Below are 27,389 nucleotides of genomic sequence, written 5' to 3'. Positions count from 1 at the left end.
GACCTGGCATATATGGCATACTGTTCTTAATATGTTTGCTCACCTTCTTGGCACTATGTGTTTTAACCAAGGTCTCTGAGAAAGGGTGTTTCCCCAGGTAGGGATTTTCCCCTGAAGTTAGGGAGGGAATAAAACCTCTTAACTAAGTGCCAGGCGGGTAATTAATCACTTTAACTACGAACAATCATGCTTAAGCTACATAATCTTTACTCCCTGGAATGGAGATAAGAAACGCCCTAACCTTTGTAATAGAGATTGATAGGATTGAATCAACTGGTATAAATACAGATGCAACAAGACAGCAAGACACAGAACTTAGAATACAGAACTTAAAACACAGAACTAAGAAGACAGAACCTACACAGAACGTTCTCTAGAGATAGAAGAACTTTGCTGGAGAGAACATGGCAAAAGATCCTGGACAGAAACTGGCCTCAGAACCTAGAGACAGAACCTAGCGAGGGAACATGGCTACAGAACCTGGCTGGAGAACCTGGGAACCTAGCAAGAGAACATGGACACAGAACCTGGCTGGAGATCCTAACCAGAACTTCGCTGGAGATCCAGAGCAGAACCTCTCTGGAGATCCAGACCAGAACTTGGCTGGAGATCCTGGCTGGAGATCCTGGCTAGGCTGCTGATCAACTGAACACTGTCTCCGTGTCCTTCCTTCTTCGCTGACTCCGTCCACACCTTTGGGGACCCCTGGACCTTCTGGTGCTGGACCCCAGCAAAGAAGAAGAAATTTTAAAAGTTTAATTTGAAAGAACCTCACACATGAAAGCCTGTGTCCATGCCTGGGTCATCCTTTCCATGCTGAGTTCTTAGCACCTTTCTAATAGCACATCTCATTTGGTATTCAAAATATACCAATTTATATTTTACTAGAGGCCCAGTGCACAAATTTGTGCACAGGTGGAGTCCCTCTGGGTTGCCTGAGGGATCAGGCCAAAACCCGCAGTCCAATGTCACCTGCAGGTCCTGCCTGCCGCGGGCTTGCACCCAATCGATCCTGATCAGGAGAGGCTTGCTCCACCACAGCAGCGCTTGCCAGCTGTGTGCCCTGCATCTGGCACCCTCCCAAGGGGAGTGGCCTGCAGGATCAGATCAAAACTGGCTCTCTGACTTCCCCCGAGGGGTCCCAGATTGCGAGAGGGTGCAGGCCAGGCCAAGGGACCTCTCTGGTGTAATACTGGGGCCAGGGAGGAACTGCAGGAGAGCCCAGGACATGTCCATCCCCATTTCGCCCAGTCCCCAGCAGCAAGCTAACCTACCAGTCAGAACGTCTGCCCCCTGGTGGTCAGTGCACATCATAGTGAGCAGTTGAGTTGCCTTAGCATATCATTAGCACATTAACCTTTGATTGGTTGAATAGCCAACTGGTCACCAGACGACTGGATACTTACCACACTAGGCTTTTATTATATAGGATTGTTCATTATTTAATTAAGAGGCCCGGTGCACAAATTCATGCACCAGTGGGGTCCCTCAGCCTGGCCTGCGAGATCAGGCCGAAACCAGCTCTCCAACATCTCCCAAGGGGTCCTGGATTGTGAGAGGGGTCAGGCCAGGCCAAGGGACCCCACCGGTGCACGATCGGGGCTGGGGACGGACACAGGAGGTTGGTCAGCCGAGGAGGGACCATGGGAGGGCTTCTGGGCATGTCCAGCCCGTCTTGCTCAGCTCTGATCAGCTGTACCCCAGCAGTAAGACAACCTACCAGTCAGAGCATCTACCCCCTGGTGGTCAGTGTACGTCATAGCGAGTGGTTGAGTGGACACTTTGGTTGGTTGAACAGACGACCGAACGACTGGACACTTAGCATATTAGGCTTTTCTTATATAGGATTTCCTCTTCTGTTCTAGCCTAGAAACATCCAGAAAACAGGAACTGCATTTTATACTTGTTTGTATACCAACACTTTGTACAGTGCCCAAGTTTACTAAAACCTCTGTGCTTATTGTTTTCTGTTGATAGTGATGATTATAACTCAAGATTTTTAAAAAGACATTTTGGGGAAAAATTTTTGACTTTGGCCCGGGTATGTTCCTATTCCCCTCTGCTGGACTGGTCTTTAACAGACTCCTTCCTGACTCTAGGTCTGGATGCCCTTTCTTAGAGCATTTACTTTAAAAAAACATCTAATGGAAAATTCTTTCTCTGCCCATTGGAGATAGAAATCAGTTTTAAAAGCCTCTTGCCAGTTTTACAACCTAGGGCTGTCTTTCTCAAGGACCTGAAAACTCTTTTCAAATGTAATTCTCAAGAAAGGGGATGCCCTAACTCCCAGCTTCTGTAGCAGAAAAGAACCCAAACTTCCACCAGATATGCTTAAATTACAGAACTATCTTTTGTCAATAAAATACAAGTAAGTCACTTCTCCTTCAGCTAAGGCCAGTTAGCAAATATAGATGGTTTATAATTCCACCCACCTTTTCCTGACCCCATCTCTTAAAAACTATTTTTTTTTAGTGGAATTGAGCACAGACTGAGTTTTGGCTTCTCTCCCCTGTTGCAATAGCCTTGAATAAAGTCTCCCAGGTCTGTTTAAGTTTGTCCAGTATAAGTTTTGCTTTGACACAGACTTCTCCTAAGCAACAAAAGTAATTGTTCCTCTGCTCAAACTTAACTTGGCATACTCATAGAAAACTATATTTTTCAGAGAATGAATATTTCGTTTTTAAAATATCTTTTTTCCCTCCAAGAAAAAACTTTTGTTATTGGTGATGGCAAGGAAAAAGTCTGGAGAAAATAGTGACAACAAAACTGAAAAAAAAATTGCAATTAACTGCTTGAAATTAGGTTGAAATTTACTCTCTGTAAATGCAGTGATCAGCCTTCTGCAAAGCACTGAGCTGAGCTGGCTCTTTTGTGCATGAGTTATATCCTTGCAGGAAGGTGCCTTTATACCCTGCAGTAACTGTTTTAGGGCGGTCCCTCGGAATTCTGAAGTGCATTGAAGGTGTGTTGCACTGTCTGTTAGGAGGCTGTAACACCATGCTCCTTTCTTCTTTGTAAAGTAACAGAATGTAAGTCATCCAGGGTTAGAGGAATGGAGAGACTCCTTTGAGCCCTTTCTGTACCTTTCTCTTCGAAGGGGCTGTTTACTCCAGGCTCTGTCCTCAGGGCTGCACCAGGGTATTCACCTGCCTGATCATCCTGAATTCACCTTGAGTGCCTCGAGGAGGGCAGAGTTAGCTCCAGGAAATAGAAGGAAGTAAACAGATTCCATAACATTTTAAGCTGAAAATAATCTTTGGGGTCATAGAGTCCCATCCTTTCATGTTGGAGATGAAGAAAATGTGGACTTCCTTTGAGTAGCACAATGAGCTAATGATAGTAATGAGCCTGGGAATTCGGAATCCCAGAATCCCAGTGCACTGCTTGTCTCTTATTTTCTGTCTGTTTCTGATGTTTTTCTTCTCTGTATGTGTTTGTTATTTTTGGTTTGTTTTGTTTTTGTCATTTGTTCTTATGTCCTTTGATTCTGTGTCCTTATTCTGTCTCACATAGACTCCATAAATTCATCTACTCTAAGATTTTATGGTCTGCATGAGTGTGGCTCTGTCCAGGAATATGCAAATTTTAAAGAGAAGAGTGAAGAGAAATATTATATGGAAAATCATGAATAATCCATGGTGGGATTTCTTTCTGCAGAGTGGACACTTTTTTCCCTGGGAGGATGTGCTTTTGTTCTGGCCCCCACCCTGCATGCTATGTCTATAATGGAGAGAGAGCTTTGGCATCACAATTCATAATTCAGTGATGAATATAGTTCAAATAAAAGGCAGGTTAGGAATAAAGGGCAGTATCCAAACACAAATGTTTTCAACACACAACTTAAGAAAAGGTAGCCCAATATAATTGTATCTAATTTTTTCTATCCAGACTAGACACACCTTTGGTTGGTACATTTTCATTTCTCTACTGGGAGACGAATGAGGTTGTAGGAAAATTCCCCCCAAAATAACCATCACTGCTTTTGGGACAGTCCCACCTGTTTTTATGTCTGTTTCATTCCCTGGCTTAGATAGAGTCCGCTAAAGAAATTGCAACATTAGAAAAGAAATTAACTAACCAGTTTAAATACAGGCACACGTGCGCACACACACACACACATTTTAGTCTTCTACATAATCCTTTATTGATTAAATAAATCTGAAATGTAATTGGTAGGGAGTTGGTTTATCACATTGTTTAACTTCTCTAAACAGACTTGCTTTCAGCACTCTGGAAAATACCAGCTTGTAGTGTCATTAGTAAGCTTACATCTTATTTTTAAAAATGTTTTAGTGATTTGTGTGGGTTTTTTTTAGAAAGATAGGAGAGAGAGAGAGAGAGAGAGAGAGAGAGAGAGAGAGAGAGAGAGAGAGAGACATGGATGTGAGAGGGAAACATGCCCCCTACTGGGGATGGAGCCTGGAACCCTTACACGGGATGATACCCAACCAACTGAGCCACAAGGGCCAGGGTGATAAGCTTGTATCTTTATACTTTGAAAATACTGCATTGGTTCTGGAGCATATAGGCTGTCCCTATACTCAGATTCCATGTGAATTTAATGTTATGGTAGAGTTTCCAAGTGTTTTTTGTTTGTTTGTTTGTTTTGCCTTCCCGGTCTATTTCCTGGAATCATCAAGATATTACTGTCTTTGTAGATAACCCATGTTCCCATAGGGCTAGCTTTTGAAAAGATAAAATCTTAGAGTAAACCTGACCTTTTAACAAATCTTTCATTTTTTTTTTTTTGGCCTATTAGCAAGTTGTACATTTTGAGAGAGCTACCTTTCAGTGCTTTTTAAACCTGTGGATCCATTTCGGAGTTCTCCTCCCCTACATAACATACTTCTCTCTAAAAAGGGAGAAGTGACCCTGCTTAACATTAAACATTAGAAAATCTAAATGAAAAAAAATGTTAAAAATATTTGCAATGATTCCCAATGGTATCAGATAATGTGAAAGAAAATAGAAGGATGCCTATTAATGAAAAATATTTGTACTTATAAATAAAAATGTAAAAAATGAAGACAGGAAGATATAGGAGAAGAGACGCAAGAAGGCACAGGAATCTTGACTCTATGTTACTCATAAAACTACTTAGAGTTTTACTTTAAAATTATGTTAAAAATTAATGTGAGAGGAAGATCTACATTGTGGTTATAACTTAGTACTGTTGATACATTGAAAGATGATATTTTTTAAAAATAAATGAAATTTTAGAGAATAAATGATTACAACTTTAAATGCCAGACCTGGAATTATGCTGTTACTAAGGTTACTCTTTTTCTAATGCAGTATTATGCTAATATTTTTTAAAATTCTCAAAATAAAATTCACTACTCTGTGTTTCACATACCAAATTGCAGAAAATTGGATTGAATGTACAGTATTAGGTTTGGAGCATTCAAAAGCCTTCAAAATTAAAACAATATTGTACTTACAAAAGTAAAAGCTTCTTTAGAGTTGTGATATTTTTTGGTCTGTTTTGTTCACTACTTAATTCCAAGTATCTAGAACTTGTTCCCTGGGGAACGATTGGATTGATGACCTGGACTAGTGTTTCACAGAGCATTGTCAGAGAAACACTGGAGTATTTCTTTTGTAGTTAATCAATATTCTGTGAAAAGGGGATTCTCTGGTTACAAGTTTGGGAACCACAGCTTGTAAGAATTATATTTTAGAAATTCAAGTTCTATATAACCAGTTGTCTCTGAGAATTCCTTCATTAAAGGGGTGTGTAACTGGGGTTAATCTGGTAGACCATGGGAACCTTTTCATAAGTAATAACCATGGTAATTTTCCAGTTCCAGTGGAATATGCTATCCTGAGCCACTCTAGCACTGTGACATATGTCACTGTACCTGTGTGGACACTCAATGGGGATCTGCTTTGAGTTCAGAGTGCATTTAGGAAGTCATTTTAAAAAAAAAGATTGAAAGTCAGCATTCATTCTTTGATGATCCTCTGAAGAACATGAAACTCTGAAGGAGAAGCAAATTGAGACATACATTCTAATTTTATTGAATATTTTTTCAAGAAGAGTGGCAACGAATTTGCTATAACTACATGGAAACACATCCTCATAGATTCTTCAAGAATTAAACAGAAAAATGTACTTATATTAGATATTGATTCATTTTCATGGCTTATTCTTTATCTGTGCAACCATACATCTACACACACACAAGCCTAAGTAACAGTGTAAGTAAATATATTTATTGGCAACAAAAAAGAAATTTAAAATCCTATCTAATAAAAGAGAAACATGGTAATTAGCCATACCTCCGCTACCCTTCCCATTGGCTAATCAGGGTGATATGCAAATTAACTGCCAGCCATGATGGCGGCCGGCAGCCAGGCAGCTTAAAGCAAACATGAGGCTTGCTTCCTTCAGTGACGGAGGAAGCTAACGTTCCCTGCCTGCTGCTGCCGGCCTCTGAGCTTGCAGTTTGAAACATTGTTACAAATATAGAAGCTAAACAAAACCCCAGAAACCTGCTTTCAGCCAGCCGGGATCTCAGAGCTGGAGTTGAAACAGTGTTTCGATTATAGAACCCAAACAAACCAGATACCTGCTTTCAGCAGCGGAGGCCTAAGAGCTGGAGCCAAGCCTCAGAGCTAAAGCTGGCCCAGAATAAAAAAGAAAAAAAGAAAAAAAAGGAGCGGTTGGGAGCTTCAGTCTCCCACCAGCCTGAAAACAGCCCTCAGCCCCTCACCCAGACTGGCCAGGCACCCCAGTGGGGACCCCCACCCTGAAGGGTGTGTGACCAGCTGCAAACAGCCATCATCCCCTCATCCAGGCTGGCCAGGCACCCAAGCGGGACCACCATCCTGATCCAGGACACCCTTCAGGGCAAACCAGCCGGCCCCCACCCGTGCACCAGGCCTCTATCCTATATAGTAAAAGGGTAATATGCCTCCCAGCATCAGGATCAGCGGAGCCATGAGGCCTCCCGGCACCAGGATCAGCATGACAGAGGGCAGCGTCCAAACCCCCTGATCGCCCTGGGGCTCTATGTGTGACAGGGGCCACAACCTCCCTATCTGCCCTGCTCTGTTCGTGACAGGGGAAGGCGCCCCAACCCCCTGATCAGCCCTGCTCTGTGCCTCATAGGGGGGAGCTCCCCAAGCCCCGATCACTCTGCGGCTCTGTGTGTGACAGGGTGCGGCGCCCCAACCCCCTGATCGGCCCTGCTCTGTGTGTGACAGGGTGCGGTGCCCCAACCCCCCCACCCCCCCGCCACGGGCCCTGCTCTGTGTGTGACAGGGTAGAGCCATAACCTCCCCATCGGCCCTGTCCTGAGTGTGACAGTGGCGGCACCCCAACCTCCTGATCAGCCCAGCTCTGTGGGTGATAGAGGGTGGCGCCCCAACCCCCCCTCCACGGGCCCTGCTCTGTGTGTGACAGGGTAGAGCCATAACCTCCCCATAGGCCCCGCCCTGAGTGTGATAGGGGGCAGTGCCCCAACTCCCCTATAGGCCCTACTCTGTGAGTGACAGGGGAGAACTCCCCAACCCCCTGATCAACCCTGCTCTGTGCGTGACAGGGTATGGAGCCCCAACCCCCCTGATGGGCCCTGCTCTGTGCGTGCAGGAGGCAGTGCTCCAACCCCCTGATTGGCCCTGCTCTGTGCGTGCAGGGGGTGGCGCTGCAACCTCCCCATCTACCCTGCCTTGAGTGTGACAGGGGGCGGTGCCCCAAACCCCTAATCAGCCCTACCCTGAGCGTGACTGAGGTTGGCATCGCAACCTCCCGATCCACCCTGCTCTGTGCATGACAGGGGGCAGCGCCCCAACTCCCCAATTGGCCCTGCTCTGAGCCCGACCAGGGGCTGCACCTAGGGATTGGGCCTGCCCTCTGCCACCCGGGAGCAGGCCTAAGCCAGCAGGTCGTTATGTCCCGAGGGGTCCCAGACTGCGAGAGGGCACAGGCCGGGCTGAGGGACTCCCCTTCCCCCTGAGTGAATAAATTTTTGTGCACCGGGCCTCTAGTAAATAAATAAAAGAACACCATGCTTTGTTCTGTTTTTCTCCCTCCAAAGCTAGTCCTAGCAATGATGCCCAGCTTTCCGGGTTAGACAAGGCATGTTTGAGAATGTGCTAAATAATTGTGTTTTTCTCACATGAATATTAAGAATACTTTACAAAAAGTAGGCGGTTTGGTGGTTTTCAGAGAACAAATAAGTTTCAAAAACCATTTTCATTTTGTAGTTACTAACTACAATCAGTTTGAGGAACTAAAGGATACATTAGGCAGAATTTGATTAGGTCTCCTTAACCAAAGTCCTGAATTTAGTAGCTCGATGTCTAATTACAATTGTTTATCTGTTCCATGCTTCAGGCTCTTTATTTCTGTCTCTCCAAGAATTCTGTTTTCTTTGATAAATCAGTTTAATTAACCTAGCATCATTCTAAGATTTTAATCCCTTTATTATGTTTTAATTTATGCATTTTGATACTTGTCATAAGCAGTAAATCTCTCTGCTTTCCTAAAATAAAACATGTGTTATATTAATGTCTCATATTTTCAAAGTAATTACCCCTAACAATGAAGATATTGAACTGATAGCTCAGGAAATCTGGTAGCTTTAAAGATCTTTAAAGTGAGGAATGCCTCATTAAACTTGGTCTTTTTTATTAAATGGAATTTTGGATTCTATTTAATAGTAAATTCTTGCTTGTTTCAATGTTAATATATTTTCATATATATACTTCTCATTCATCATCTTTATTTGGTGGCTGTGAGGACTGCATATATAACCTCTGTATAGCCCCAATTTTCACCCTTTTTATCTTGTGACACACATAAACTATTTACTAAAATTTGTGACACACCAAAAATATATTTTTTGCCAATTTGACAAAAAATAGGTATAATTTTGATCCATTCACATTGGATGGCTATTATTGTGTTGGCTGTTGTCATTTTTTAAAATTTGACAATCTAAGGGAAAAGAGGTAAGTGTCCCTGACTAAATAGTCAGGTACTGCATGTTTTAAAAATTCTTGTGGCCCCATTGAACATCGCTGGCCTAGTATCCCAGCTTGAGGCACATAACACAGGATACCCTGGTTGGTCTCCAGCAATGATCTCTGACTTCAAGTTTCCTGAATTTAAATGAGCTCTTTGAAGTTCATAGGGTAAAGAAAACCTTATGCTTCCTGATAAACCATGGGTTTATAAAACTTGATATTTATACATTTAAAAAATATTACCTGACATTTTTTAAGAAAATAAAAGTGAGGCACAGATATAGATGGAATATTTTATAAATAGAATTAAAATGAAGCATTGGTATTAAAGATCTGAAATGCTAGAGAGCTCAGTGTCTTTCTAACTCCATAGCTTTGCCTCTTCTTTTGCTGGTTATGTTACGTAACTGGTGCTGACAACATGTTCTGCAGCAACGACAGTCAGTTCAGTGTCCTGCATCCCCCAGACACAGAGCCAATACATGTCAGCAAACAACATCCTTTCCATAGTTTCGCTTTTCAAGAGATTTGCATTTTGAAGACATTTTGAGTTCATATGTAATTTTCAGGTAGAATTTCCTGTAAGACTAAGAAGGGTGTCTTTTTAAAAATTGTCTAAAGGTGATGACATAAAAAGAGCTTTTCCAATTTTCCACTTTTAAATCCTTTATAAAAATGCTTTCTTTAACTTCTCGGGTAGTGATGTGCATTTACATCAGCAAAACTACAGTGAAAAGTAGCCTTCTTCATGACTTCTCTAGTTCATTCAACACGCTGCCCGGTCTCTCCTTTGTCATTCCTTTGCAACTATTCCAGTACTAATGTGTTACTTCGGGGTGCCTTTTTTTAGTATCTTTTACTAATTACTTACAAGGTTCTCCATGCCTTATGTTTCCCGAGGGTCTTGCTGCCTCCTTCCCTCAGCAAGTCCTCCCACAGCCTCCTTGGACTGTCTGATCTCATAATTCTTAAGCGAGTTACAATGTTCCCTACAATCTGCTGCTTCATACATCCTGGCTCTCACTGAATAAAAGCTCTGGTGCAGTTCCAATTTATCTCTTCTCTAGAGTTTAGTTAGTTGAAGAAATTTTGCTTTGTTGAGGTATTTTTCACCCAGGCCATCCTGTTATGGTAATTAGCTAGTTAATATTAATAAAGGAAAGAAAGCAAAAAGAAGTCAGACATTGTAGGCATGGTCCCCTGGGCAGCGTCACCAGAAATTTATCCATGTCTTCTAGATCATCTAACTTGTTGGGATGTAAGTGTTCATAGCAGTTCCTTATGATTTTTGTACTTATCTGCTGTTAGTTATAAGGTCTTTTCTTTCATTTCTGATTTTGTTATTTGAGGCTACTCTGTCTCTCTTTTTAGTTAGTCTAAAGGTTTCTCAACTGTGTTTATCTTTTCAAAACTAACTCTTAGTTTTATCGATCTTTTCAATTGTCTTTTAGTCTCTGTTTTATTTATTGCTGCTCTGATCTTTGTTATTTACTCTTTTTACTAACTTTAACTTAGCTGGTTCTTCTTTTTCTAGGTCCTTGAAGTATAAAATTAAGTTGTTTATTTAACATCTTTCTTTACTCTTAATTTAGGCATTTATCACTATAAACTTCCTTCTTGAAACTGCTTTTGCTGTATCCAAAAAGGTTTGGTAGGTTGTCTCCATTTTCATTTGTCTCAAAATATTTTTATTTCCCTTTTGATTTTTTCTTTGATTCATTGGCTATACTGAAACATGTTGTTCACTCTCCCCATATTTGTGAATTTTCTAGTTTTATTTTTCTTGTGATTGATTTATAATTTTATGTCATTGTTTTCCAAAAGGATGCTTAATATGACTTTAATACTTTCAAACTTATTGACCTGTCTTATTGCTTAACATATAATCTATCCTGGAGAATGTTCCATGTGTGCATAAGAAGAATCGGCGCTCTGCTGCTGTTGGATGGAATTTTCAGTACTAATATGTGTCTACATGTGTCTAATGTGAAGTTTAAGTCCAATGGTTCCTTATTGATTTTCTGTCTGGATGATATATCCATCAACCATATATAGAGAGACCCACTTAATTTGTGAATTGAGTTTTGAATCACAGAAAATGAGGTAACAGATGTGTGACGCGTTATAACACGAAATTTTGAGGTAACTTGTAATGCTGCAATAAAGAATAATACACATATTATATGCATAATTAGGAACTTATTTTTACTAAAGAGGTAAGAAAATTGATAGCTAATTTACCAAAGACAAGTTGACTTTTAGCTGTGTTTTTCCATCCTTTTCCCCCACAATGTTATTTTATCCTAATGATTAGAAATATGTTACTCAGTGGAAAAGAATTTCATAAGACAGGGTATACCAGAAGGTTGGGATCATGTCAGGCTATCTTTGGGGCTGACTGCCACAATTGCAAAATTCACATCCTATCTAATAAAAGAGAAACATGGTAATTAGCCATACCTCCGCTACCCTTCCCATTGGCTAATCAGGGCGATATGCAAATTAACTGCCAGCCAATATGGCGGCTGGCAGCCAGGCAGCTTGAAGCAAACATGAGGCTTGCTTGCTTCAGTGACAGAGGACTCCAATGTTCCCCGCCTGCCGCTGCCGGCCTCTGAGCTTGCAGTTTGAAACATTGTTACAAATATAGAAGCTAAACAAAACCCCAGAAACCTGCTTTCAGCCAGCCGGGATCTCAGAGCTGGAGTTGAAACAGTGTTTTGATTATAGAGCCCAAACAAACCAGATACCTGCTTTCAGCAGCGGAGGCCTAAGAGCTGGAGCCAAGCCTCAGAGCTAAAGCTGGCCCAGAATAAAAAAAAAAGAAAAGAAAAAAAGGAGCGGTTGGGAGCTTCAGTCACCCGCCAGCCTGAAAACAGCCCTCAGCCGCTCACCCAGACTGGCCAGGCACCCCAGTGGGGACCCCCACCCTGAAGCGTGTGTGACCAGCTGCAAACAGCCATCATCCCCTCATCCAGGCTGGCCAGGCACCCCAGTGGGGACCCCGACCCTGATCCAGGACACCCTTCAGGGCAAACCAGCCGGCCCCCACCCATGAACCAGGCCTCTATCCTATATAGTAAAAGAGTAATTGCCTCCCAGCACTGGGATCAGCGGAGCCGCGAGGCCTCCTGGCACCGGGATCAGCATGACAGGGGGCAGCGCCCAAACCCCCTGATTGGCCCTGCTCTGTGCGTGACAGGGGGGAGCTCCCCAACCTCCCCATCGATCCCGCCTTGAGTGTGACAGGGGGCGGTGCCCCAACCCCCTAATTGGCCCTACCCTGAGGGTGACTGAGGGTGGCATCGCAGCCTCCCAATCCGCCCTGCTCTGTGCATGACAGGGGACAGTGCCCCAACTCCCCAATCAGCCCTGCTCTGAGCCCGACCAGGGGCTGCACCTAGGGATTGGGCCTGCCCTCTGCCACCTGGGAGTGGGCCTAAGCCAGCAGGTCGTTATGTCCCGAGGGGTCCCAGACTGTGAGAGGGCACAGGCCGGCCTGAGGGATCCTCCTTCCCCACCCCCATCCCCTGAGTGCACAAATTTTTGTGTACTGGGCCTCTAGTTTTTTAAATATTAGATTTTATGTAATAACTACAGAAACTAATTTGAATGAAAAAAGAATCAGATTTTTAAAATGTTTTCATCCTTTCCATACTATTGCTTACCCTTAAGCACTGTTCTTTTTGAATACTGTAGCTTATTTTTTCTGAGCCAGTGACTAGTACACTCATGAAATAGTTTTTACAAGTTCCAGAAAAACACACTAGTGTGTGTGTGTGTGTGTATATATATGTATACACACACAGACAGACAGACACACACACACACACACACACACACTAGAGGGCCAATGCATGAAATTCGTGTAAGAGTAGGCCTTCGCAGCCATGGCAGCTGCCTCGATCCCTCCCTCATAGCCGTGGCAGCTGCCTCGATCCCGCAGCTACAGCCCCGACTTCATCTGGAAGATCATCCAGAAGGTCATCTGGAAGGATGTCCAGACGGTCATTCTGCCTTTCGGCTGTTGGGTCGATTTGCATATTACCAAATATATATATTTGGTAATATATATATTACCACACACATATATATTTGGTCTTGGTTTGATATTACATTTCCCTCTTTTTAACCTTTTATTCTTATTGTATTTTTACTGCACATTATGTCTTGCTTTACAAGCATTCTTTTCAAATTTCTATCTGACAGATTATACTTTAATTATATAAAAATATATTTCATATTTGTAGGAGGTCCATGGTGCCCCAGTAAGCCCTAGAACATTCAGTAAGAAATACCCAGTCCTCCTGCTCAAGGATGGATCTTGGTGCAGAATCTTCAACTGGTGAACATTTCTTTAAGCGAATGGATAAATTTTTTTGATTCAGGGAGATATATGATGATCACAGATGGGATGCTATGTAATGTATACTCACATCTGCTCACTGTGAAACAAACTGTTCTGATATTTTATGAGTCAATTTTATTTGTGCAGAAGATGAATGATTAAGACAGCTGGATTACAAGAGTTTGATGTAAAATGAAGTTTAACTCTGTTGGGGTTGGGGCAGGGGGAGCAGGGAAATAAGCCAGTGAAGATATATAATGCCACAGATTGCTTATTTTTATCGCTTGAATTCATCATTTCAAAGATACAACTACAGACATACAAGATCAACCAAAGCATAGAAACTGTTTTAAGAATATCCAAAATTCTCAGTACACATGCCACTGTCTCCTGAATTATCTGGGACATTGTTTATATTTTTAAAATCACGTTTTTTGATGATGTATCCTAGGATGCATGCTTCGTGACAGTGAACTATAGAGAAATTAGCTAATTTTATATTTTATTTTATATACAATCCATTTTGATGGAAATGATTATAAATTATCAGCGTATAATAATTCATAATCAATTATCTGCATTTATGTACTTACATTTAAGATAATGGAAATCATTACAAAATATGCTGCTCCTAGTAATACATTCTTTCAGAAATATGCCAAATAAGAAAACATATCTCATAATAGTAACAAGGATAGTGAAGTTCAGAGAGTAATTGATGATTATGGATAATTGTAATGCAAAGCCCATGAAAGTTGTCAAACAGCAAGATTGATTCATAGTTGTGTTAATGATACTTAAGTCAGAACAAGTGGGTTAAATGCTGGAGCAATCTATCTAATAATAGGGTAATATGCAAATTGATTGGGATGCCATCACAGTAACAACTGATCAGCAGGCTGCACGTGCAGTAAGCTCGGGTGGGTGGGGACTTGCAGCGTTTTGCCCGGGGCCACAGTGGGGGCCTCCATGTACATGTGTCGGGGGTCCTGAGGCCTCTCCCAGCTCTGGCCTACTTCTTTGGGGAAATCCATCAAGGAGCCTCCAATGGGTGGGAGGGGCCTCCCTCCCTGGGGTGATGGATCATGGGGTTCCTGCACTGTGACAGGGCACAGGCCAGGCTGGGGGACCCCCTCCACCCCAAGTGCACAAATTTCATGCACCGGGCCATGGTAAAGAATAAAAGTGGAATATAAACAATTGAAGGGCAAAAAGAACAGAGACTCTAAATGTATTAGGGAAGAAATATCAAATGTACAGCTACAGGCAGAGAAATTTCCTCTGAGAAATCCAGAAACTAGCAAGTGAGAAATATCCATATCTCAGTATACGGCAAATAAAGGCAAGACATTCTCACCATAAGCAGCTCAGTACCATCCAAACAGAAGGAGACATCCAATTCCCATTTTCTCCCTGAAGAGCTAAGGTTTTAGAATGCACATCCAGCATCTGCATTTAAGATGTCCATCTGAGCGATAAGCCCCCAAAACACCTAGCTCTGAAAGTCAATGGGGCCAAGCCTGTATGGCTCAGTGGTTGAACATGGACCTATGAACCAGGAGGTATGGTTTGATTCCCAGTCAGGGCACATGCCTGGGTTGTGGACTCGATCCCCAGTGTGGGGTGTGCAGGAAGCAGCAGATCAATGATTCTCTCTCATCAATGATGTTTCTATCTCCCTCTCCTTTCCTCTCTGAAATCAATAAAAATATCTTTTAAAATAAATGAGAGAAAGTCAATGGGATTTTTGTGGGCAAGTGCACAGGTCTAGAGCAAACAAAGAAAGGTTATTAAAGGGCACACAGGGCTCCCTGAGCCTGTCACTAAGGCACAGCACGCAGTTAAATATACCCATCTCCAAGTTTTTCCCTGGAAAGGGTTTGACTACATACCTCTCATGCTGTTGTCTGAGGATGTGGCATCTATTTAGAATGAATCCTGATGCTGACTGTGATCCTCCTGGGAGCCCCAAAAAGACAGTGTGCACTTCTCCTCCTTCTCCCTCCGGCCATCTCCAAGAATAAAATCATGCCACCAGTGTTTTTATGGAAGGAGCTTATTAATACATCTAGCACCCTGAATTTTTATGGATATCACCTGAGGGATGAACCCCAAGTCACCTAGCTCTGGTAGTCAACCAGGCTTACATTCACAAGTCCCATAGGACTACAGCAAAGAGAAATTTACCCAAAGTCATAGTGCTATTCAGGAGTGGAGTAACGAGTGAGTGAGAAATACCCATATCTAAATGTGTGGCAAATAAAGGTGAGACATGTCGAAATGCCTTGAAAATGCATGTCTCAAATATATGCTCTTTAAGCTATAGGATACTATATAAGTTTACAGCATGCAAAATATTATGTATAGAGTGTCAAGGTAAATTAAAATATAATTTGATAGTTACACTTGTCATTTCAGTTCAGGTTACATTTCTAACTTCTTAATCTAAAAAACATTGACATTCAGTTGAATGAACTAGATTTTACCTGAGCACCTCCTCAACTGCAGCAAACTTAATGGAAAGTGACAAGGGCACCCTAACTGCCTGGAAGCAACCATTCCAATGTGATTCTTTATGTACTTGACATAATAACATATCTGTGGTAGCAGCCCAGATGGCAACACATATGTTCACTTCATCACTGTGCTTCAATGAAAGCAGAGGATCATGCAAATTGTTTGGGAGCACATGAGACTTGGTTGGAAAATTTGTAAGGAGGACATTCTGAGAAAAGGGAAGTGTGTGGAAGGTGTCCACCCTGTTTATTGAAATTCTGAATTAGGGGAGTGCCGAAGGTGGTGCCCCTAATTATTTCTTGACCTTTCCAAACAAGTTTGTACACATGGAGACCCCCAGGTGTTTACTGGAATCCTTATGCTTAATCCTTGGGTGTGCTTAATCCTAATGTCCTTGCTTAAAGGACATTACAAGCACATGTGTCCTCCCAAGATTTCTTACCCCATTGATAGTATCTAAAAGATAAACTTTATCTCAAACTGCTGTAACAAATAAAAGTCTAACGAGGCAGGCAATTGAGGCTGTCTGGTTCCTTTAGCCAGGCAGTCCCTTAGCCCTCCCTTTCACAGCAAATGTTGTGGTTGTGTCAGAGTAATCATTCATCCATCACTCAAGGTCTGCTGGCCAACACTGGTAGCAAATTATGTTTTTCTAGATGGCTCCATGCTTAGCACATGAATGCATACACAAAAATTAGAAAATGTTATACCTCTAAATCACAATCCAAAATAAATTTTAAATATATTTGAAAGTTAGAAAAATAGTATTAGGCTTTTTCAGAAAAACTAGAAAATGAACTGAAACCTTTTTTTTTTCATGAATCTGAAGTGTACAAAAAAATTATTTGCAAGTTTATCTATTCATCAATTGCTAGGGTTTTACATTTTTAATTAATGCATGCTTTCATTAAGTATTAATAAAAATATATTTAATGTTTATGCTATTAAATATATATTTTAAATTAGAATTTATAATGTAAGTAAATACTTTGTTTGCAATTAATATTATTGTAAAATTTTAAATATTTGTTTCCATGTGGCAACTAGCTAGAATTACAAACAATAATTCACCATAAATAGAAGAAAGAGAAAAATAAAACATGATTATTTTGGTACATACAGAAAGAGAAAAGTGCTGTAACAATACATTTTATCATTATAAAAACATGCAGAATCACTCTTCAACCTAAAATTGAAGAGTACATGTTATTTATAAGTATACACGAGAGGCCCATTGCACAAAGATTCGTGCAATAGGACTTCCTTCCCCTGGCTGCCGGCACCAGTTTTCCTCCAGCACCCAGGACCCAGGCCTTTGGTCCGGCCATAGTGGAGAAGCCAAGCCTCTTCAGTCTTCAGTCTTCACTCCATGCCTTCATATGCAAATTAACCCATGGGCGGCATCTGGTGGCGGCATCTGGCGCTGCCCAACCCGGGTCCCTGATCGGGGCCTGGACCCCGTGGGCGGCATCTGGCACTGCCCGCCCTGCCTCCCTGGGTCCCCATTGACCCAGGCCCCTAGCCCCTCCTTGAGCGACGACCAGGGTGGTGGGAAGCTTGGCTTCCTCTGTTGCCGGGGGCAACACAAGCCTCCAGCTCTGTGGCCTCTGTCATCTTTGTTGGGTTAATTTACATACTTGCCATGATTGGCTGGTGGGCATAGTGGAGGGATAGTCAATTTGCATGTTTCCCTTTTATTAGTGTAGATGGAAAATTCACCAAGACAGATCATATTCTGGGCCATATAACAATACAATAATTTAAAAATTTGAAATCATATGAAGTTTGTTCTCTGACTTTCTTATGAGGTTAAATAAAAAACCAATAAGGAAACTATAACTGAAAATCAGCATTTTTTATTATCACAGTTCTAAATAGCATGTACTAGCTTTGGTACTTAGTAAAAGAAGTTAGCAGTATAGATGTTGGAGAAGATCATATAAAATGATTACTTGAGATTAGTCTGTGTATTTAGAAAACTCAAGTAATGAACTGAAAACTACTGTAAGAAAGTAAGCTAGTGGGATATGAAATTAATATGCAAAAATAAATATGGTTCATATGTACAAACAAACCAAATTAGAAGTTATAATGGAAGTAAAATTTCCATTTACAATAATAATTAAATATAATCTCTAAACATACTTAACAAGAGAATATGCAAAATCTATGTAATAAACATGTAACAATCCTGGATGTTCACCTGAACTATTGGATGATATATCATATTCTTGGAAGAGAAAACCCAACATAAGAAAATGTTAATTTACCCTCAAGTAATTCTTAGAATACATATGATTCCAAAACATCCATTATCTTGCAGAAATAACATTATATATAACAATTGCTGAATGGGGAAACGATTTTAATATACAATTATTTTATGTAAAATTTGTTGCAGCTGTTTTAGAGAAAATTGCTGCCAAGTTGCTAAAATGGAAAGTGTGTACATCATATCACCCAAAATCCTCATTCTTGGGTACATTTGCCAGAAAAACTATAACCACACCCAGAGCACAGAATTAATATAAAGATGTTCATGTCAGCATCACTTGTAGCAAAGTAAATAAATAAATGTGGTCTAAATGCTAATAAGATATGTTGGGTACTTATGTAAAACATCTTACAGCAGTTAGGAGATATGAAAATCCTAGTGTTATACATAAGATAACTTCAGTGAATGTGAGAGGGATGTGTATTAAGCTCTGAAATGAGGGGTAAAAAAAATGAAGAAGAGGATGCTTTCAATGACTATTGGAATAGTGTGTCATAAAGGGAGGAATATGATCAGCTCAAATATTTACATCTGAGATAAACATGAAACTTTTAAAATAATTCTATAGATTGAGATGTCTAACTTCACAAAAATATTTAGTTTTTTTTTTTCTTCCTCAAATTTAATTGATGAGATAGAGCAATGTAAAGTACATATAGAGACAGGAAGAAATTAACCAAAGAACTTATATACATACTAGTGACCCGGTGTATGGATTCATGCACATTGAAAGGAAATTAATTAGAAGGTGGCCAGCGGGATGGGACTGGGCAAGACAGGCCACACCTACCCTGGAGCTAACCTCCTGCGGTCCCTCCCCGGCTGGCTGCACCTGGGGTAGCACTGCGGCTGGAAAGGCGTCTGCAGAGTGAGTGGGTCCCTCTGCAGGTGGGGTACCTTGAACTGGCCTGTGGGGATCAGGCCAAAACTGGCTCTCCAACATCCCCCGAGGGATCCCAGAGTGCAAGAGGGCACTCTGCAAAGTTGCTGTCATACAGGGTGTGGAAAGCAAACCAGATTCGGGGCTGACAGTGCCCCAGCAACAATAAAACCCACGGCTGAAGGTGGAGTCACGTGGCCCCATGAGGAATCAGGCTCCCTCTTCTCTAGTTTCTGGGTGCGTCACCCGAGAACTGCCTCTGCCAAGTTACTGCAGCTCAGAAGCTCTTGCATAGAGTATCTTCCCCCTGGTGGTCAGTACGCATCATAGCTACCAGTCAGACAGACACTTAGCATGTTAGCCTTTTATATATATAGACTAGAGACCTGGTGCATGAAATTCATGCACAGCCTGGGGGTGGGGGTCCCCCTCAGCCTGGCCTTCACCCTCTCACAATCCAGGACCCCTAGGGGGATGTCTGACTGTGATCCCGGGATCAGGCCTAAACCGGCAGTCGGATATCCCTTTCACAATTTGGGATCACTGGCTCCTAACCACCTCTGCCTGCCTGCCTGATCTCCCGTAACGCCCTCCTGCCTGCTTGATTGCCCCTCACCACCTCTGCCCCAGCCCCCGCTGCCACGGCTTTGTCCAGAAAGTCATCTGGAAGGACGTTCAGAATGATGTCTGAAAGGTCATTTGGCTGTTCGGTCTAATTAGCATATTATACTTTTATTATTATAGATGTGCTTAGCCAATGGACACAGACAATGTGGTGAAGGCCTGGAGTGGGGCAGAGGCTGGGAGGAGGCAGGTAAAGGGGAACATCTACAATACTGTCAACAGTAAAAAAAAAATTTTTTAAATAGTTCATTGATGTCTAGAGAGCTTGAAAAGTTATAACAAATTTATCAGGTCATGGGCACTGCAGGAAGCTACAAACTGATAAGAGACAGAAATTACATGAACTCAGACTGATGGAGAAGGAAAGCAACATGTTTGTAGAATAGGAAAAACATAGTACCCCTGAAAGTGAGGTTTCCCACCAAAATCTTGGGCAAGTCAAGTGGCCAGAGACAACAGAGTCTAATAAGGACTCTTCAAATAAATTAATTTTAGACTCTGGAGAAGTTATATCAATATCTTGTTATCATAGCTGTTATGTTTGGTCCTAGACTTCAAGATAAAGGCACAATGATACCTTTTAAAATACACTGAAGTTTTGCCACAGAGATTCACAAAAATCAATGTTAGTGTCAGGCAAAAAGCAAAACAGGAACTAGTTTCCATGTGGTTAACTTCAAAGGACATAAAAAAAAATGCATCCCTAGAAAATACGATTTCCATTTACCTAATGTTCACAGCCTGTTCACTAATCCAAATGCCAACCCCTAACCCCTGGCTTCCCACATCAGTTGGTTAGTACAGCTTCTGCCTTGTATAACATTTTATTTTTATTGTCAGAAAGCAGAGAGTACTTAGAAAACACTTCAGCTATAAATATTTCACAAGTTCAGCTTTTGTTTCATGAAAATTAAGCAGGCAGCCTAAAGTCATTGCGTATTTGAATAAAACCAACAGCATGAAAGAAAATCACTAGACTGAAAAATCCCCAGAACTGACACTATGGCAAACTTTAACATAAAAATAAATATTATCCTCAGAGAAATGAATAAACACCACAAACTAAAAACACATATGTGTGTGTAGGAAAAAGAAGCAAATGACTTAACATGAAGAAATGAAAATAAACAAAAAGAAACAGAGTAGTATAGAAAGGTTGAATAACAGAAGGAATGTGAAAGGAGGCTAAACACTGAGAGGGAAAGAATTCTCAAAACTGGAATAAAACACATGGGAGGGCAGGAATGAGCACAAAGTTGAAGGACATGGAGATGGATTCTGGAGAATCTTGTCTAATCAAATCTCTGAAATAAGAGACTGGAGGGGAGAACGGAGGAAAACATGGAGAAAGTTAATTTTCCTGAGTAGAAGTGGGACTTGAATTAACAGCCAAGACCTCTTCCACTGATTTCCTTATAGGAAAACTGAAAACAGGCCTGTACTTGACTATGGCTTGGTAATAGGATAAAAGATAGTGATGAGAAGCAAGATAGCTCATAAGAATGAGAATCAAATGCAGAGATTAAGCTTTAGTTTCCAACATGGCCTTTTTGGGTGTGTCTGTGAGGGGGTTTCTCCCAGAGATTAACATTTGAATCTGACTGAGTACAGAACTACGCACCCAGTGGCAGAGCCAGGACACTGGCAACACCCTGTGCTGGCAAGGATGTGGAACAACAGAGTCTCTGGTCCTTTGCTGGTGGGAATACAAAATGGTACAGCAACTTTGGATGGTAGTTTGGCTATTTCTTACAAAATTAAACACGCCCCCTACCACCGGAGCCAGCAATCACACTTCTTGGTAAGTACCCTATGGAGTTGAAAACTGATGTTCACACAAACACCTGCACAGAGATGTTTATAGCAGCTCTATTCAAAACTTGGAAGCAATCAAAATGTTCTTCAGAAGGTGAACAATAAATTAAATGTGGTACATCCAGACAACAGAATTATTCAATGCTGAAAAATGGTCTATCAAGCTATGAAAAGATGTGGAGGAAACTTAAATGCATATTATTAAGTGAAACAAGCCAATCTGAAAAAGTGACATAGTGTACGGTTCCAAATATATTACATTGTAAAAAAGGCAAAGCTAGACAGTAAAATGATTTGGGGTTGCCAGAAATTGGCAGGAGGAGGGACAAATAGGCGAAAGACTGGGGATATTTAGAGCAGTGCAAATACTCTGTATACAACTACAATGATGGATAAATGCCATTGTACATTTGTCCAAACTCATAGACTGTACCTCACCAAGAATGAACCATAATATAAACTGTGGACCTTAGGTGATTATAAGGTGTTAATGTAGGTTCAACACTGAAGCAAATGTAATGTATCACTCTATTGGGAGATACTAATAATGGATAAGGCTATGCATGTGTGAGGAAGAGAATATATGAAAAAAAATCTCTGTACCTTCCTTTTAATTTTGCTGCGAACCTAAATCTGCTCTTAAAAAACTGTCTTGAAAAAAAGACAAATCCAGCCAAAATATTGATACTAAAAGCATCTGGCTACATGTGTACATACTTACCTTAGAAAGTAGTGTATAATTAGTGTAACTATCAACTTGTTCTTGGGAATTCCTCTACCATCTACCCCAATATAAGCATAAAGAGAATAATAAACAGTGCTATGGCCAGACAGACCTACCACAAAATGGAAAATGGCTTCCATAGTTTGGGGGAAGACTTAGGATGGACCAGAGTCTTCTTGTTTCTACACGGATTTGTGGGTTCCTACTCTATGGGTTAACTTTTACAATCCCACAGGCACCTTTCATTGAAGCCACTAGGAGTACAAGGGTAGGGAGATTATATACTTCAAACTGTGGATAGCCATCAAAACAGTTTGGAAACAACTGATTTATGCTTCTGAGAGAAAGACAAGGATTATCAAGGTAACCTACAGAAGAGAATTAAGACTCTGGTCAATTAATTCTTGAAAATGTAAGCAAAACATTATTACAATGGAAATTAAGAACCACTGGGTTATGAAATGAATCACTTGATAATGACAATGCATGCTAATGCACGTGTTCCCCTTCTACCAATTACTGGGTACACTTAGCTTATTACTAACTCTTTAGGCCAACATAACCCTCTAATGTAACCCCAAAGAAAGGATAATCAGTGAAGCAGTTATGTATGTATTATTACCCCTCCCCGAATCAAAAACATCCCAGCAGAAATACTTGGAGTTGTGGTTATAGCTAAAAAGAAATGGTCAATATGTTTTAGCAAGAGCCAGGTAGGCCTCTTTATCACAACAGGCAAACGGTGTGAGTCCATATAGCCAGTGACTTTGTCCAGCCCTACTGCCAAGACAGACATTTGCCTTTAGCCGAAAGCATTCATGCAACTTAATTATTGGAGTAGAACATTTTGATTAATGCAACTGGCAGTAGGGTGCTAGGTACTGTAATAGAGCAGATAGGCCTGACTTATATTGCTCAGAGGTGTATTTTTGTTCCAATGTGCCCCACACCTTGGACACTTCCTATAATTATTCCACAATTTTCAGTATTTCAACTTCTTCATGAGTTTTATCAGAATAGACAAGCATAAAGTGAATTTTCTATCATGGTTTATGAATGCCAGAAGAGCTCAGAGATCAGTAATAGTAGAAGGCATAGGTGCCTGATGTTTAACTTTTCCTTTTTATTTAAGTACACAGATTCTTTCAAGAATTATTTTTAAATACCAGGCCAGCAGTTGTCCTAATTTTAGAGTAATATATTTTTTTCTACTCTAAATAATGACTCTTAAATAGTGATCTTTGCTATTGAAAATTTTGTACTTAGGTTGTGATTACAACTAGCTATTATGCCATTTATAGTCATCTCAGCAGTATGTCGTTTAATTCAGCTTCAATTTTGAAACTATTCATTGCTTAATGTTTGTAATACTTTTGTTAGATAACTGATTTAAAGGGTAATGTGTAATATTACATTATTAATTTGAGAATATTGAAACAAGATTCTGAATTAAAAATAAAGTATAGCAAGCAGATAAATATCTGTAAACATTATTCATTCTGTTAAATTCACAAATAAGTACCATACTCAAAGAATACATAATTCTCTTACATCTCTCAACTGCTAACATATAAAGGGGTAGTCAAATGTATGCCCCAGAAGTTTCACCTGCTATGTTTATATGCTCACACTAAACATTCATGGCTGTTACTTATTGACTCAAAAAATTTAAATTCTAATCATTTGTATTAAAAACCTACAAAGAATACAGATTTTATTTCTCATTGTGATTTTGCAAGGGCACTTGGCAGAATTTTAGGGCTTTGGGTGTGAGGGAAAATTCTTTAAAGGTCATGGTGAAGATGAGCAGATTGGTTACTGGGCATAATTATTCAAGGTGGCTCAATAATTCTATTTCTTACTCCACTTGATGTGAGAGACTACAAAACATAGAGCAATAGTAGACAGGACTCAAAGTAAATGCTCGGTTGTTCTCTGTCATGCTGCAGAATAGGCCCTTCCACACTGGGCAGCATTTTCTCTAGTCTCTAAAAGATGGAGAGAATTGCTGCAAAAGGGCAGCCCATTTTCTACCAGTACAATTAAACTGTGCCGCGCCAGCATGACCAAGGGTGAACCTGAGGAGGGGCAGTGAAGGATTAAAGAAGACAGACAAAGAGAAATACAGCTGGGGCTTGGTGGATCTCCCATGCCTGGATGAGGACGCAGAAAGATCCAGCCTGCAAGCCTTGCTTTATTTTATAGTTTCATTAAAACAAGGGTAGATGAACATGTATACAAATGTTTTTGTTTTGGCAACACTTGCTGCACCTCCCACAGCCCATTAGCTACTTAGGAAGGAATTAAGGAGGGCTACAAGATCAGGCTTAATTATGCTAGGAGAGCTCTGCCCTCCAGGCTGGGACTTGTTTGTGGCCCTGCCACAGGTCAGTCCAAGGCTTAATCTTATACCCGCTCCCTACATTAAACTGCTCCTACCTGGGGGAAAAAATATTGTGCATCGCAAAACCAAGTAGCTTATGGCATGTCTTCTGCCAAAGGATGCGTAGACTGGGCGTGAACATGCTCCAATGTGTTTCCTCACCTCTCTGTAGCAACATAAAGTGATTCTCTGCATACTTGCTTCTTTTTAGTTGCCTCTTGTCTATCTTGTATCTAAATCAAGATTTTTAGATTCATGCAGTCATATTTTATGTTTACTATAATTTTAGAGTAGAAATCTGTATGATAAAGGCTTCTTATATGGACAGTGATTGTAATCAGATGAAATTCTAAAGTTGCACGGCTTAAATATTCTGCAATTAAAATTCTTTTTCCAATATCTGCACAGACAACAGTGTAGTGGTTACCAGAAGGAAGAGGGGAGGGATGGAGGGGTAGTACGAGTAAAGGGGGTCAAATGTATGGTGACAGAATAAAATTTGACTTTGGGTGGTGGGCACACAATGCAATATACAGATGATGTATCATAGAATTGCACACTGAAACCTATATAATTTTATTAACTGATCTTAATAAATTTCATCCTAAAAAAGCAAAAAACAAACAAACAAAAAGAGTCAAGCTACCAGGAATTGTCTTGCAAGCACAGGATCTGCTAAATAATCACAACATTGCACCAGCAAATATCCATGTACATCATACACAAAGACATAATAATTCTTGCTTCAAATGCTAACTTATTCTATGGACATTTATAATTATTGCAGTTTCCACCATTCTTTTGCAGCATGGAAATTTATCCTAAATGTCTCATGCAGCAAAAGAAAGTCTGTGTTTTATTTAATTGGTTGCTTTAAAGGCTGTGAGTTTAATTCTATTTGTGACGGTCAAAAGAAAAGAATGCAAAAATAATTGAGGTGATTACTCTCTGTGAATATAGTCAATAATTTTCTTGGGCTACTTGCCTTTTTCATCTAAAAATGTGATCCTGTCATGGCTTTGTCATAGTTATATGCGATGTATGTAAAGAATTTTCATCTTGACAAATAAACAACTTTTTGTTCTTACAAGAACTTAAATGTGGTTAAATAAATACAAGCTTAACACATGTTAATGATCAGAAATATAAATATATTTTTAAATAAAATTATTTTGGTAGATAAAATTGGTATAACATTTTTCATTGGAGTTAGAATGTATTAAAAGAGTATATGCTACTTATTTTTCAAGGACCCTCCAAAATTCTCAATTGATATGAACATGACTTAAATATTTAATATATTTCTGATGACATATATACACAGATATTAATAGGCAAATTGTGAACCTACTTAGGCATATTAAAGTAGAGAGAAGATATTAATTTTAAATAAAAGCAGAATACTAAGTTTTCCAAGAAAGGAAGTTACTGATATCGATTCTAATGTTCCAAACTCAAATTTCTCCACATCTCTCTTTTTTTCACTACATATAAAATTCTGTATATATTACTAAAATATTATCCACATACTATCCCCTGTCCATCATAGTTGAGATCAGAACCAGGCTTTTTACTATGGCTTTCTAAGGTTTTCAACACTAGCACATTACTATTGGTGCCTATTTCTTGTAATCAATCACTTCCCAGAAGAGCTTCAGGCAAAATTGTCATGTTGGAAGTAGCCTTCAGGACTACTCTATTTACTTCTAAGGGACAGATATACCCCTATCAAATGCACCCTAGTATCTCCTTCTGTCAACTCTTGACCAATGAGCCCACTTAATTCAATTCATTGTTATGACTCACACACATTGGGCCTTACCTTATCCCCACCAAGTCTTGCTAATCACCAGCCAAATTAGCCTCCTCTAAGTCCTATTCAAATGATTTATATTACATAGTACTATAATTGTTTAATTAGTTTTCCTGATAAGGAAGTGGCTATTACATCTTCTCAAGACATATATGCATATTATAATGGATTTTTAAAGCCTGGGAGAATATTATGGTTTGTCAGAGAAGATATTTTGTGGAGGGAAGAAGGCCTGTTTGAAGTCTGTGTTAGTTTGACTTCTCCAGGAATCAGATGCCAAATATTCAGAAATAGAAGATGTTTATTGGGGAGAGTGCCTGTGAAAGATAAAGGAGAGGGAGAGCAGGAGTAGTCAAGAACCTTGACATTGTTGAAAGCCTGACACTGGTGAAAAGAGAAGGGGGAAGAAGGAGGGTTGAGTAGAAAGAGCCTGGGACTGGGATACATCTCTGAGAATGTCAAGCTGGCAGTCAGACATCCTCTGGCAGCCTGGAAGCCCTCGGGGGATGTCCACTTGCCATCGGGGAGCAGGCTTAAGCTACAATCGGACATCCTTAGCGCTGCTGAGGAGGCAGGAGAGGCTCCCGTCACCACCGCTGTTCTGGCAGCCATCAGCCTGGCGCCACCACCGCTGTACTGGCAGCCATCAGCCTGGCTATGGCTAAGCAGAGCTCCCCATGTGGGAGCTTACTGACCACCAGGGGACAGCTCCTGCATTGAGCGTGTGTCATAGTGATCAGTCATTCCCAGTCATTCTGCTGTTAGAGTAAATTTTACCCTTTTATCATATAGGAAATAGAGGCCTGGTGCATAGGTGGGGGCCGGCTGGTTTGCCCTGAAGGGTGTCCAAGATCAGGGTTGGGGTCCCGCTGGGGTGCCTGGCCAGCCTGGGTGAGGGGCTGATAGCTGTTTGCAGACTAGTCAAGCCCCCCAGCGGGGACCCTCACCTCGTGGGGATGTGGCCAGTCTGGGTGAGGGGCTAAGGGCCGTTTTCAGGCTGGCCACACCTCCTGGCAACCCAAGCTACCAGCCTCTCC

This window comes from Myotis myotis, unplaced genomic scaffold (genome assembly GCF_014108235.1).
Source record: "Myotis myotis isolate mMyoMyo1 unplaced genomic scaffold, mMyoMyo1.p scaffold_m19_p_3, whole genome shotgun sequence".
NCBI lineage: Eukaryota > Metazoa > Chordata > Mammalia > Chiroptera > Vespertilionidae > Myotis > Myotis myotis.
This window is presented reverse-complemented; position numbering follows the sequence as displayed.